Source organism: Aptenodytes patagonicus, chromosome 12, assembly GCF_965638725.1.
Source record: "Aptenodytes patagonicus chromosome 12, bAptPat1.pri.cur, whole genome shotgun sequence".
Classification (NCBI taxonomy): Eukaryota; Metazoa; Chordata; class Aves; order Sphenisciformes; family Spheniscidae; genus Aptenodytes; species Aptenodytes patagonicus.
Genome location: NC_134960.1, coordinates 8,816,201 through 8,830,837, shown reverse-complemented (window position 1 = coordinate 8,830,837; position 14,637 = coordinate 8,816,201). Strand labels below are relative to the sequence as shown.

The window sequence follows — 14,637 nt, the reverse complement described above, 5'->3', positions numbered from 1 at the left end:
CTTTGAGGGATGACTAATGAAAAGTCCTGGATTAGAGATCATAGAAAACACAGCTGGAAGGGACCTCACGAGGTCATCTAGTCCATCTCCATGCCCCAAGGCAGGAGCAGCTCTACAGATACCATTCCTGACAGATGTTTTCCTAACCTATTCTTCAAGATCCACAATGATGGAGGTGCCACAACCCCCATAAGCAACCTAATGCAGTATTTCATCCTAGAAAGTTTTTCTCACTAAAGTAAATCTCACTTGCTGCAATTGAAGCCCAGTATTTCTCGTCTCATCCCCCATGGACAAGAAGAAGGGTGCTCCCCTTCCCTGCGCAGCAGGAGAAAAATGCAGTAGTGTCCTGAGTGATCCAACCTCGGCATTGTTTTAATTCTTGCCACTGCTGCTCCTGTTAGTCTATTGAGTTTGTAATACCGATTTTTTGGAAGGGATACTGAAGGTAGCATCATGGTAACAGAACAAATTGTAACTGATCTGTCCTGTCTACAAATGGTTAATCTTGAAGAAGATCCTCTCTTCTCGCTAAAGATGAAGGGAGAATCACAATTCTTCCTCCCATGACGATAGCGCTTGTACTTCTGTGAGGATATTAGGGCTACTGTGTCCAGGAATTCTCATCTCTCTGAACCTTCCCCTTTCAAGCCACAGGCTCTTGCCAACAGACAATATTCAAACATGGGAGGAAAGAAAGCAGCTGTCCACCATGATTTCAAGCGACAAGTCTCTAGGTAATGACAGGAAAAAAGCCAAGTACTCAAGTCAACTGAAAGATGTTAGCTTGATGCAGATACTGCTAGGCAAATTATTATGGATTGTATTATACAGGATCTCTTCTTTGACCTGTAATGTCACGGAATTAAGAATGGGCCAAGCAGGCTTTTGAGAGCAAGGAAGCAGGAGCTGGTGAATGATATATATTCTCTTAAACACAAAATTATAAACTGGTTCTCTCTGGATATTTATACAAGACAGAAACATCATGGGAATGAAAGCTGTGGCGGTCTTTTTATTTGTTCGGTGGGGGTTTTTTGTGCATTCAAATCCAAAGGTGTCACATCTTCAAGCTGTTTTCCCCAAGTACATGGGCAAACATCTTTTCTATGATAAGAACTCAGATTTTTGCTTTATCTCGTCACTCTGACAGCTAAGGTATTTATGAAAACCACTAAGTATCTTGGAATTCATAACACCAGTGCAAACACTACCAACAGGAGACTTCCTAGGTGTATTTCTGACTCAAAGTGTCATTTTTTTGCTTATGAATCCAGACCTGCTGTGTTTCCTAATGCCAATTAAACATCCAAGAAAAGGGAAGAAGTGGGGACATGAAAGTTTTTACATTTCTCTCATGCCTCTCAGCCAAAAGCTTGTCCCCTTTTTCTGAGCCTTTTATAGTCTAGGCAAATCTCAACAGCATTACTAGCCAAGGGAGAGCTCTTGCCTAAGGAGCTGTCTGCCTCAACTCCTCAATTTATTAGAGCCTACAGACATCAGGGAGCAAACGGATGCAGTCAGCAAAGATGAGTTGCAGAAGAAAAAATAAAAAACATCCATTATACGTACAAGCCTGCAGAATTGAAAAACAGGCAAAAGAAAGCACCCTGATTAATCATTAATTATACCACGTATCTCTTAAAAGCTATACATTCACTTTACCAATCTGAAGGTCACACACCAGATGATACGGTCATTCAATCCCACAGCTTCAAAGCACACAATACTGAGTATCCCCCCTCTGGATCAGTTCCCTCCTCTGGTCTCTTTACATACATTGACTTAGTGCAATTAGGAATACACATTTAGCAGGATCAAAATTAATGGACCTACATAAAAGAAGTGCCTGGCTCTATAAGCAAGCCAAATGCCAAACTCCTTAGTAAGGAAAAATTCCCATTCAAGATAATGGGAATAAAAAATACTTAAGTCTTGGCCCTTTGGGATAGTTTTTTAGAAGAAAGCTGCTTCTATTTCAGTACCAAAGCAAGTTGCCAGACTTTCTAAGTAGTAACTCCACTTACATGCTCACCAGGTGCTAAGCTCTTATGAAAAGTGTAACAAAAATTGGGTTTAAAATGTGCTGCCATACCTGTGGTGTTTAAAGACTGATCTTGAGTCTTTTGGGGGAAAAAAAAAACCGGAGGAAAGAAAAAAAAAAAACACAAAAAACCTAACTGACCTTGTAGTCTGGTTTCCTTGCTTCAAAGAGGATTTCTTTTCACTGACCCAAAAATCAGACTTGCCCTAGTGTTCCACTGCTTCCAGCTAAGAAAAAGAGAGAGAAAATGCAGTTGCCATGAAGACTTCTATAGGAGCTTGCATCCCACTCTACTTGAGTATCAAAATTTTAACTGAATATTGACATGCACAAAAGTTAGATGTAATTTTAAAAAAAAAAAGAAATCACAAGACTCCTGCTATGTTGTTCAAGCTCTTTTCAGTCAAGACTCGCATTTGAGTCAATTATGCCTCCTAATTAACAAGTAATCTTTCGAAAATTAACAAAGGAAAGCACTACCAAAAGCTATGCATGTTACAAAAAGAAACAAGAACAACATCGCTGGGTTTTCGCTATGTCGGATGAGACATTAGTGTGCCAGAGGCACAAGTAATGGAAATGTACTTTCATATAAATCTCCTTTCTTTGCTTGGATTATTTTAAAATGACTCCACTACAGCGTATATTAACCTAGCCATCAACTTTCCTGTAGTCAGCTTTCTTTTTACAGTTTATTAGGAGCACAACCACCGTGGAATCACCAAATGATGGTTAATATCATCGCGCTCTCCCTTTGTCTGTTAAACACACAGAAAGTTCATACTAGAAATTGAACAAAAACAAGTTCTGGGAAGCAAATCTTCTGTCCTTGCCATCGTATATTCAAACCTTCGCACTAGATATGATGGATCAGCAGCCTTCACTCATTTTCTGCACTGCAGCATCTCTGTTTGCCTTGGCCAGAGGTTATGCCACCAAACAGTGGACAAGCACCTGCCAACTGGAGCGATTCTCTCCCCCTTTCCTTGCTGGATTGACTTTTAAAGACCTTTTTTTCAGAAGCTGGAGTCCACACTGTGACTGGTTAAGCTACAACAGATCAGGGGTCAGGTAAGGAACACACTCAATATTTGCTCAAAAATACCTATTACTATTCCTTCCTTGTTTTACCCATTTGTTCCTGCACTATCAAAAAGCTATGCTCAATACTGACCGAAAGTGCAGTTACGCTGCTACACGTGTAAATATTGCACTTCATTTTGGCACATTAAAGTTACATGTTGTAACTAGAAAAGATTCCTCTCTCCCAGAAAAATATGATTGTGTGAATACACAACAATATTCAAAACCAAGAGCTAAAACACTTACCCGTTTCTCTTCCAAACAGTATGTTGCATTCAAATTTTTTCTTAATTTTTCTACCCTACAGCACAGATAGCAGTATCCTACTTACTTTGCAAGTGTATAGGGAAAGTTCAGCATTTAGCAGTGGTGAGAAAATTTTTTTAGATCCCTGAGGGAAGGTGCTATAGAAGTGCATTCAACATCATCACAATTCAATCCAGTTTGCTGGAGCTGAAAGAAAACAAAGCGCTTTCAAAGTTAAAGTGAAAGCCAAGATTTTTTTTTGTGTGTGTGTATATATACACACACACACACACATATATATACACATATGCGCGCACACACACCCCTCCTTAAAACTTTAGGAAGTGAAATCTCTAAGGAGAGCACTGGCCTGTAAGGACAAGGTTAGCATAAGGCAAGTTGTGCAAGGTATACAGAAGCATATGCTATATGTATGGAAAAGAATGGTTAAGGAACTTGCTTGTACTATCACCATTTTTTTCCTGGGATATGAACAAAACAAAATCAAAGCAATTAAAAATTTACCTTGAGAAAAAATTTAAATTGAATTGTGCATAATCCTCCGAGTTGCTATAATGAACACACTGACTTTACTTTGACCAAGAGAAAATGCGCATTTTTTTTTCCTCCAACATATGCACTGGAGAAAAATGCTGGTGAAGTTAGAATTCAAAGAAACAAAACTGCCTCACACAGTACTTTCCTTGAAAGAAAAAAAAAAGCCCATGCTGTGTAATTATATAAAGGTAAACAACTAGGAAGGCTCATTGTAAATTGTACTGTACACCGGGTGATTTGTCATGCTGACGAGCTTCCAAAGAAGAGAGCCTGCAACATGTGCTCTCACCCCCTTTATCTCAGACTTCTGCATAATGCAAATTGCAGAGCAAGGAGGCTCAGTTCTCCCATTTAAATTACGCAGTATCGATATTTTGTCTCTGGAAGTTTGGTACGCAGTGTGAAAACTCGCTAATTATACAAAACAAGGCAGAAGAACTCGTTCAGACAAGCAAATTACATATCCGCTCCCTTCTGACCTCCAGCATCTCGGAAAAATTGTGTGCATGAAAGAGTCCCTGGTGCCATTGCCAGCAGATCTCCCTGAGCTCCTGAGCCTTGGCAGAATTATAGGTGGCAAATTCACACATGGATGAACTGTTCTTGAACAGCCCTTCTAATGTAGTAGATGCAAATAGGCTTTCCTCCAATACTAGGAAAGCATGTCCCACATGTTTGTTTCTTTTGAATAGTATTCCTGCGGACAACCGAGCAACATTTCTGGAGGGGAGTTTCTCTCTAATAGCGGTGCAGGGGTCAGTTAAGTCTTGGGGAAAGACGGGTGGGTGGGGAGCCTCCAGCACCGATTTTCAGACCAGACTCTCTCAGATGCAATCCTATAGAAACGTGGGTGCATTTCCATGGGGTCCCAAAGAGCTGAGGAAGCAGACTCATTCGTCTCTGGGTCAGAGTTTAAAATCAGAGGAGACAAATACCGGCCATAACCATGGACAAAGGGATCACTCATAAAAATGGCATTACCTTAGTGGAGGAACTTTGGGGTATCTTCATCTACAAAAATTATATTGATGATGGCACTGCATTGTGACGCCACAGCCGTAAAGATGAGAATAGTGAGTATGGAGACTCTGGTTCCCATAGGAAACTCCTTCACCCATAGGAATGACTCTCAAAGGGGTTTGTCTGTGCTACCATCACAGCTGTGACTGTCGTGCAGGAACACGCTTCCTCCTGCTACATCTGTTAAGTGTAGGGAAAGCAAGACAAATGTCAGCAGTGCCCAGCCTAACACATTGACACTGCTGCTCTTGTGTGCACAAGCACAGCATGAAGAACAAAGCCAGCCTGGGGTTGACTAATTGTCCTACCCCAAAACTTACCCCAGAACAACCCAAGGATGAATGCAAGACCTCAAAGTCTGCTGAGCTACGACCCTTCCAGACTTGTCAGTTTAAACATTTAAACATTTCAACACTTACAGAGATGCACATTTCCTCAGTGGTAGAAACAGAGATAAGTATCTTCACCATTTTTTACGTGTACCAACTAAACACATATATACCCTGGTTTCAGAACAAAATTGCATCAGTCTTTATCCTCAGGAATTCAGCAAAGGACAGAATGGATGAAAAGTAAGAGCAAAGGCCATCAAAGGTTAACCTCTGAGATCAGAAGGAATGGTGCCATAGGGAGCATCTCTGCTCAGTCCCAGAAATCTCAGCACTTTGCACTGAAATTTAGTGCCATATGTACTCAGCAGTACATACAGTGTTGCCAAAGTTTTTATTTTTAAATAAATAAAGGCCAGAAAGTACAGATTTCCTTAACTCTCCAGTGGCTTCAATTATGCAGTACTGCATCCACCATGTAAGCAGTATTTCCAGAGCTTTAGCACTTGACATTTTGAGATAAAATATCATGAATAGAATTTGTGAACCTCTCTCTCTTTGCCCCCCCCCCCCCCCCCCCCCCCCCTTGAATTTAAATCCTTAAAGGCATCAGACCACCACTTCAAACTATCCCCTTCCTCTTCTTTCCTCAAATTCAGGACTGAAGACCAGACAGACTTTAATGGCATCTTCGCAAACAGTTTGCTGTAAGTCTTACTTCAAGAGCTTTGCTTCTCCAGTGCTGCCCACTACTAGGCTAAACAACAATTTTTCTGCTCATGAAGTTCTGCAGGTGGAATCGCTCTTGCCCATCAGCAAGACTCCCTGCTGGCTACTTGCTTCCCCTGCCTTCCCTCTTTCCAACCCAGGACCACAACAGTTTCTTTGAAAGAAATCAATGCCACCTGCTCGGGTCAGAGCACTTTTTCTTCTAAATTATGCAAAATCTCAAAGTCCTTAAACTAATCACTTCAACTTACGGCTTCCCTCGCTTTTACTCTTACCTCCTTATGCTCATCCTCAAATCTACCCTCATTTTCTCTTATGCCCCGAGCAAGAAATGACAGGCAAATAGTAGGCACAAAAAAGTTTCAGTGAAAACTGAACTCATTTCACATAAATAAGTTTCAGTGCTGTGAACTTCTAGACTGCCTTGAATGTGAAGCAGGGACATAAGAAACTATTTTGTCAAATTAAGCCAAATTAGCATGGGGAGTTTAATGGTATCATCCGTGTGACTGGTTTCTCCATTGGCATACGGATTTATCAGTAAAACTGAAGAACAGTCATTAATTCTACCACACTCTTCTGAGAAGGCAGCTGTGGTGAACCCATCTCCTGAAAAGTAGATTTTGGATGCATTTTATCTGCCTGAAGATGGAAAGAACCCTAGTCCCAGCATCCTCTTCCTCCTATCTGATGCAAATACATGGCTTTCCAATTCCACTCTAACTTCTCTGCCACTTTATTTAGTTTGCCTCTAATTGTATGGCTTTTCCTGAAAGGTCAGTTGTTCCTCATCTAGCTGATGGCCTCCCAGTGGAGTCTGAACTGATTATTACCCCCCGCCTACTTATGTCAGCTATGGTCAAGTCACTGTTTAGCATTATTAAGATGTGATGTCCTGTCAAGGATGCCTTCACAACTGGAAGAGCTAATGTGACAGCTCTGAGCTGGGAGAAAAATACTAAGTTGCTTTTCTTCTTCTCCAGTATTTGCCCTGTGCTGTCACGCTGCGTGAGGAGGCCACACTGGCATCTGTTATCCATTCCCCCGAAGGAGTCCTTCACAAGAGTGAATCTGCCTGCAAAGAAAATGGAAGGATTTTGACGATGGCATGTGGAAAGTTGCCATAGGTCTTCCAGAAATCTTTTCTGTAAATCTCGTAATAACTAACCTGGGGCATATGAAACCACAGCGCTTGTGAAATACGAAGTAATCACACTTAACTCTTTCAGCCATTTGCATTTTCAACAATTTCTCTTCAGAGAGATGCCCTGTGCCTACGGGAATATTTGCCTCTATTCGCAGCTGACTTTTAATCTAAGATGGAATCTGTTGGCTCTTCTTTTGTAGTTCACAGTGAAGTTGTGGCTCTGTTAAGATGTGTTCTTTTTGTTGCATCTTGTATAAAATTCCTGGAAGATGTGCCCTCAAACACATCTCCCAGAACACCAGGGCCGAAATAAAGTAGCATCGCTATTACTGAAAGCACTCAGCAAATCCCACACAGCCCAGGAGAATCTGATGGAAGATGTTGACTAAAGATGCTCAGTATGGCCAGATAAAAATACCAAACAACTAACAAATGTCGAATTATAAAGCTTGAAAAAAAGCTTGAGAAATATCTATTAATCCTTTAGATTTGTTACCCTGATGTCTAGGATATTTTTTTTGTCTGAGTCACAGTGTGGGAACTTTCCTAAGCTGATGAATTTTAAATACAAAAAAGATCTTAGGACATCTCTAGAAGCAAAAAAAAAGGGAACACTTTCTATAAGCCAAAGGCAAGGGTTTGGGGTTTTGGTTTTGCTTTTTTCATTGGGGGTTCATGGGGTTTGTACTTGAGCTCCTTCTAAGTATTTGAGCTCATAAATACTATTGAAAATATTAACAACCTCAAAGTTGCTGATCTCCAGAAGCTATGTAATTAACCACCGAAAGTCTTTACAATACTGTTACAAATTAAATTAGATCGTTTCAAACTGAGTTAACAGGCGAAGGAGCCAAACCCAACAAAACCCAATCTATCCTTTGTAACTGAGGTGTAACTGAGCACTTGTTTCAATATGATGATGTTATTAATAGATTTAAAGCCCGCTGTTTCATTGAGACAAATACTTTCAACCCACAAAAACAGAGATATTCTTCCCATGCTTGTTATGTTCAGCTGAAGAGCATCCTACACACAGTGAGAAGCACAAGCAAGAGGCAAGCTAAAGACAACTTCTACAGAAGAATGGCAAGGATAAAGAAGAGGCAGACATTCCCACGGAGATGGTATAATCCAGAGAGGAACCTTTGTTAATTCTAGGGGACCACTACCTGAAAAATGGGGGCAGTGGATAACATACTAGCTTCTGCAAGGACCCTTAGCCCTTGCATCAAGCAAGGCTGTGTGAAATGTGAAAAGCCATTTGGAACATCGCCTAAAAGCCTCCCGTCTTATCACCACTCCAGTCACTACAGCGAAATATTTTTCAAGCATCTCAGCAGATGAAGGTTAAATACAGATGAAGTGATTACACAATACTGGAAGAGGGTTGCTAATAAAGTTGTTTTTCATAATAGGGCAGTTTTCACCAAAATGGGAATTAGGGGGAAGATAGCTACCCTAGAAAGTACTGGGATCCGTAACAGTTTGTCTCCCAACATCGCCTGTATCAGAGAAGCAGCTCATTTCAGTGCATGCTAAAAAAAAAAAGACACTGTTAATCATGAGTGTAACCCTTTCAATTACTCTTCCCTCTTCTGTGCTGCAGGATCAGTAGATCTGAAGCATGTGTAAACAACACTTAAGCCCAGAGCCCCCTGAGGTAGCGTCTGCTATGAGCATGGTGAGAGCTGACAAGGCTCTCCGCTAAATGATCTCACCCAGCAGAAAACATCCTATATTTGAAGGAAGCTCTTCAAGAACAAAAGAGACTTTCAAAGTCAAAAGGAACAAAAGATAAGGAGAATTGGCGTAGCCCGCAAAGTAACAGTAACCCAGCTAAAGGAAATCATACCAAGTCACAGCTAGAAAGCCAACGTAAATTCTGCTTTCAGGAAGAAAAATCTTGCTTACTACTTCCTAGTACTGGGCTGTCCCACCACAAATGGCAAGGATGCGTGAAAGCAGTCTAGACTCCTCCACTTGATGTCTGCCATTCCTGCTGATGGGGGCTTGGGAAAATTCAACATCTCCAGTAGACACATTGAAAACTGTTAAATTATTCAAAGAGTCAAGTGCTAGATCTGAGTTAAGAAAACAGGATCAGGAGCCAGGTCTCAGTGCCGTGGTTAGCAGAGCACAGAATGGCTATAACCACAGCAGTGCCTGCAGTGTAGGCATTGAGCAAGGCTTCAGAAATCAAAGCATAGCATTTCAAGAGAAACAAATGGGTTTAGGAGCCCAATTCCTCTTGAATGAATTGCATTTCTAAACCCAGCAATGGCTTTTTTGCAAACCTTTCATCTCCATCCCCAATATTATAAATTGTACCCAAATCCCCACCCTCTTTGCTAAAGCTGTTATCAATCTTACTTCTTTCTCCAGAAATATACTATCACAATAACAAACAAACAAATCAGTTGATGCAATTTGTTTAATTAGTTGGACAGTTTCTTACCGATGTGGTATTTTAAACTTTGTGCAAGAGGAGTTCCTAAAACTACAGCACTTTGAGCGTGTAGATATTAGCAAGAATGTGTCTTTCGTCAGTAGTCTCCCAGTCAGGAAAGTCTGCCCGACTCCAATAATGACTTTGTGTCACGGGAATCATATTTCTTTTTTGCTGTTTTATAGCCCCTCATCTTGAGCTGACATTGTACAGCGCTCTTCACTGCTGGCGTCAGATGGTATATCAGCATCCAGAGCAGCCTCAGCATCTTCTGGATGAAAAGTTTCTATGATTAACTTTAAAAACGTCAATCGTTTGCCACATTCAGTATTCAGGCTTGTTCATCAGGTAGTAATAACATTCCTAGCTGAACTGAAAATGCGTTCTGAATAAGTGCCGTGAAAAGGAAAACTTAAACATTTGACAGCAGTTAGGGATGAAGCAGACTGTACTTTTAATTTCTGTAATGAGAATGCAGTGATTTCAGCAGGCTTCTGCAACAGAATAAGCTACAAGATTATGGAAACAGACCTTTTCTTCTAGTTTTTATGACAACTACAATTCTACATTTCTCATCTCTGCCCTGCAATTAAAAGGGGAAGATACCAGAAATAGCTGAAGAAGCAAGAGACAAGAAAGGAAAAATAAGCTGATTCTAGCGAGTCCTCTCTTTTCCATGTGTGCCGTACACATTTCATTATTAGATCAGAAGCTTCTTCCAGCACCATCTGCATAGGCTTTGAAATTGCCACCGTTGAAGTACGTCACAAAAGTTCTTTTTAAACTGTGGATTGTGTTACAGAGAGAATCTCATTTTTAAAAATGTAATGGAGGAAAAGCATTCATTAGAGGACTATGACAGCTGAGGGAAAAAACATTCATCATATTCGGAGGATATAGAAGAGAAAAAAAGCTGCGAATGTGTTCTTGCTCTCTCAGCCTGAATACCTCTCTCTTCCCCGACTGGTGTCAAATATGACCAATCAAATTAATTCTGCACATACTAAAAATGAGCTTCTCCAACTCATTCAGCTCTAAAGTCACAGTCTCTCTTCATTGGCACCAAAGTTAGACTACCACCTAAATGAAAAGGGGCTGGTTCCATGTGCTGGAATGTAGGTGGTTCCACATGCTGGAATGTAGGTGGATCTTCCAGCAAGTCAACCAACCTGATTTTCGGATGCATACCAGTGTCTGCAACATGCACTGGTTAGGAGGGCAAAAAGAAACTGGTAACACATCCATGATCCTTGTGGTAGCGGTGCCTGTAGCCACAGCCCTTTCCCATGGCCCCCGATCCACTTTCCCTGGTTAGATGATATTCAACCATCCCCATTCCCCAGTGGGGACATCTGCTCCCTGTGCACTGCTCAACACCACCACAGTGTTTCAATGCCCTCAACAACAGTTTAAGATGAGAAAATGGGTATCAAGCCAAACTCAGAAGTGAGTGAAACACTGAGCTTGAAAAATCCCCCTGACTGGCAAAGGCAAGTGAACTCATGTGCTGCTCAGATGTTCAAAAAAAGACAGAGGAGAGGAAAAAAGTTCACATGTAAGAGAAAGGACAAGACCAATGTTGAACGGGAAGCAAAGATTTCTCCCGCACACAAGCAAATAAACTTCTCATGCATTATTCATGGGCTGTGCAGCTGGGGACTGGTACACCTCTTCTAGAAAGGAAAAAGCATTCAACATCCTCATAGCTTCAAAACTGCAGAATCACCCTAGGGAAATGATTCAAGGAAGAGGCTGAGGTGCGAGGCAAGTTTACAAGTCAAACAGCGCAAGAGGGTTTATTTTGGTTTTGCTTTGGTTTTTTTTCATTTTAGAGGCTGCATACTTATCCAAGGAGATGCTCGACTGAACTGGTCCAAGTTTGAAAATTGTGCTCAGTATCTATAATAAGTGGGGGGGGGGGGAGAGCAATTATTAGCACAAGTTACCACAGCCACGTTTAAAAGAAAGCACATCCACAGTTCAAGCAGATGCAGCATTATTCCATTTCTCAATATTGGCCTGATAAACTGAACCTTTGCAGGACTACCTCTTACTACAGCTTATTAATCCCCACCTGCCCCCCTAACGGGCGCTCAACAGTTTCTCCATACGCAACCCAAGCAACATTAATAAGAACCTGTAAGGGTCAGGAGAAAGCCTCGAGCCAGAGCTCTGGCAGAAATCCAGGCTGGAAGAGACACTGACTATGTACAACAGCAAGTGAAGACAGACAGCTTTTCCCCAAAGTGGTATTTTAATTCAGAAAGGAACCTTCACTAATCTCGGGAAGGGTTTATTATTATCTGTGTAGCAAATGGGACTGCAGTTGGTCTACATAAAGCAATAGTTTCCTACAGGGCATTTTAGACTTTAAATGATAAAGGACCAGACCTAAACCAGAAGTCTGCTGGAATTCTGCTCTTACCTTTAATTTGATTTAAGCGTGCCAAAAGGCAGGGAATGAAAGTGCCGCAATAAGAAAAAGACCTCAGTGGAACGCGGGGCACGGGAGGGATCCCCTCAGCTAGGATCTACACAGAAACCTCTGTCTGCGCCAGACCTCCCTCCCTCTCTGGGACCGACCCCTGCAGTGGGCTGCTGAACGTAGCACTCCTTGACCAGCGGCTGGGACACTGGGAGACGCAACAGTTGCACTCTCTCCAAGCAGAAAACACAATATATTGTCAGTGGAGTTGTCTAGCTGAAAGACAGCTGCATGTGTAACACATCTCACGGGAAATAAATTACCTCACTCATTAAAGGCACTTTGCTATTTGGCCATGGTATCTTTCAGTGTGTTCCCACAGCCACCAGCATGAGTGAATTCTCTAACTGAAGTGAGTTTGGCTTGCCCACAACCAGCTTTGGGCAAGACCTCTTCTCCACAACTCCTCCCACGTACTTTATAAAAGGAGAGCGCATCTATCTGTGCACCAGGACAAGACTTAGCACAAGGGAACAAAAATCTTGGTCGTGGATGCCAGCATAACAGAAAGCAGTAACTGCATTGGAAAAAAAGGTTCCACCACGGACCATAGGTAAGTATAACCAGCAACGGTCTTCCAGTGCAAAATTTCTAACCTCTCATAGGCTGAGCCATTAAACACAAGGATGAAGTCCACATGCACTGACTTCTGAAACCCAGTAACTCACAACTCACAGGGTTAAAAAGGACTGCAAACTTGTTATGGAACCAGAGCTGATCCTCCAACATGGCACGCATCCCATACCACTTCCCTCCCAGCCCCTCACTCGAACATCTACGTTACAAAAGACATTTCCTCCAAAGCTCTTCCTGTGATGAGCTTTACTGAAGAAAAGAGGGGAATCTAAAAGAAAGATAAAAGCACAGGGATGTGGGTTAGAAGAGGTCGAAAAAAGGCACCACATACTGTTACTGGGTTCACAGGAATGTTTTATTATTAAGTATTTTTCTTCTCTTCCCCATCCTACACTATAGAGAAAGTCTTTTTCCAGAATGCTCAAAGGTACCAATAATCAATTCAAAACATATGAAAAACAGTTAAAATGCACTTTTTTTTGAGCCCTGTGCATTTTGGAACCGAAAGCAGAGTGCTGGAGAGTAGCCATCATTAGGAAAATGGTCTGCTTAAAGAAATTTTCTCACATATGAAGAGGACTGTGAAGCCTTTAGGAGTCTAAAAATATTTTTATAGAACTTGTCAGGTAGGAAGAACTAGGTGGTGATTTTACAAAACCTGCTCTTTTAACCTGAAATGTGTGAGCTGTACCTGCAGGCTCTTTAGTTATCTAATGTTCTCATCAACTGAACTACAATTAAATCCACATACCGATACCTAGTGGCTGAAGTGGAGGTGAACTGCAAAAATTGTTCCCCTCTGGGCTGATGATGGCTAACATACAAGAGTTGATTATCTTTCCTCAAGATTACCGCTCTGCCTTCAGGGTGTGCAATTCTCCTTTCTTTAGAACTGTGCAGTTCTTCTGTTTGGGATTCCAGTCCATGAGCAGATTCCTCCTGTTTCTGACCATCCCTTTTAATGATGGGCCAGAACTGCAGCAAACTCGCTGAGCATTCAACTCTCTTCCCAGTGAAGTTGAGGGAGACTTTGCCAGGATTCAGTCCTCTCTGCTCTGGAGGAGATCCAGCCAGGTGTCTCATCCTCATGCAATCTGCTCAGCTCCACTGACTCATGGAGCAAGCTCACTCAAATTTCTGCAGAAGAACACACCCAGAGAAATAGGTGGGATTTAGAGCTTCACAGGATCGTTGCGAATTTGGAAATGGATTTAAGCAGCAGCTCAGAGTCAAGCTTTCATCTTGCAACACATGCGTTGTGACTGGAGTGCCTTCCAGTTAATCATGGACCTGCATCCCTCAGCGAGCCTGCGAGCGCGCTGCACAGAAACACCCTCTAACACCATAGATGCCAAGTTCCCTACCGGCAGCAGGTCTTGGCATGCCCAAGGGTATTCATCTGGATGACACAGCACAGCACACTGAAAGCATGCCACCATCCACTCTTTACTGCTCACTGTGCAGACCCGTATTAACCATAATCAAGCGTAAATTGTTAATATAACATAAGAATAAAAATCTAACCATATGACTCCATTCTTTGATAAACAAACTAATACACAAATGCTGCCAGTCAATCTGACATAGCCAGACATTTTTCTTTAAAAACAAAAAAAAAATTCGCAGCTTTCCACTACTTGCATCAGAGACCAGACCAGCAAGCTACAGGAGGATTTGGAGCAGGGACATTGTAATTCAGAGAATTTCAGTTCAGGCAGGAGGTTAGTCATTAAAATGACAATTTGAAGCACTGAGTGAGGCCCAAGCTAAGCACCACGGCTCTATCCACTGTCTACCGTGCAGCAGATCCTCTGCATTGTCTCCTATTTTTATCACCAGACTACTTAGCTTCATTACTCTGGGAAGTGGATGTGTTTGATCAGACAGGGATTATTCCCTTCTCTTACTCCGTTGCTAGTTAATGAAACCAAGTTGTTTGAAGCCTATTGCAAAATTAGGGGAAATATGACCTGC

The 14,637-nt window shown here is 41.8% G+C and overlaps 1 protein-coding gene across 5 annotated transcripts in view; it reads right to left on the bottom strand.

The window, feature by feature from the left end:
• The window catches only part of SGCD (sarcoglycan delta), a 358,768-nt gene that overhangs the window by 310,126 nt on the left and 34,005 nt on the right, over positions 1–14,637 (bottom strand). Inside the window, exon 1 of one of the 5 annotated variants that reach the window (XM_076350311.1) lies at positions 3,459–3,584. The exons of 3 other annotated variants lie outside the window; for them this stretch is intronic. The gene's annotated coding sequence lies outside the window, so the exon portion shown is untranslated. Of the gene's footprint in view, positions 1–2,185; positions 2,214–3,458; positions 3,585–14,637 lie in introns of those variants that run through there. One more of the 5 variants, XM_076350310.1, reaches the window with a different exon arrangement.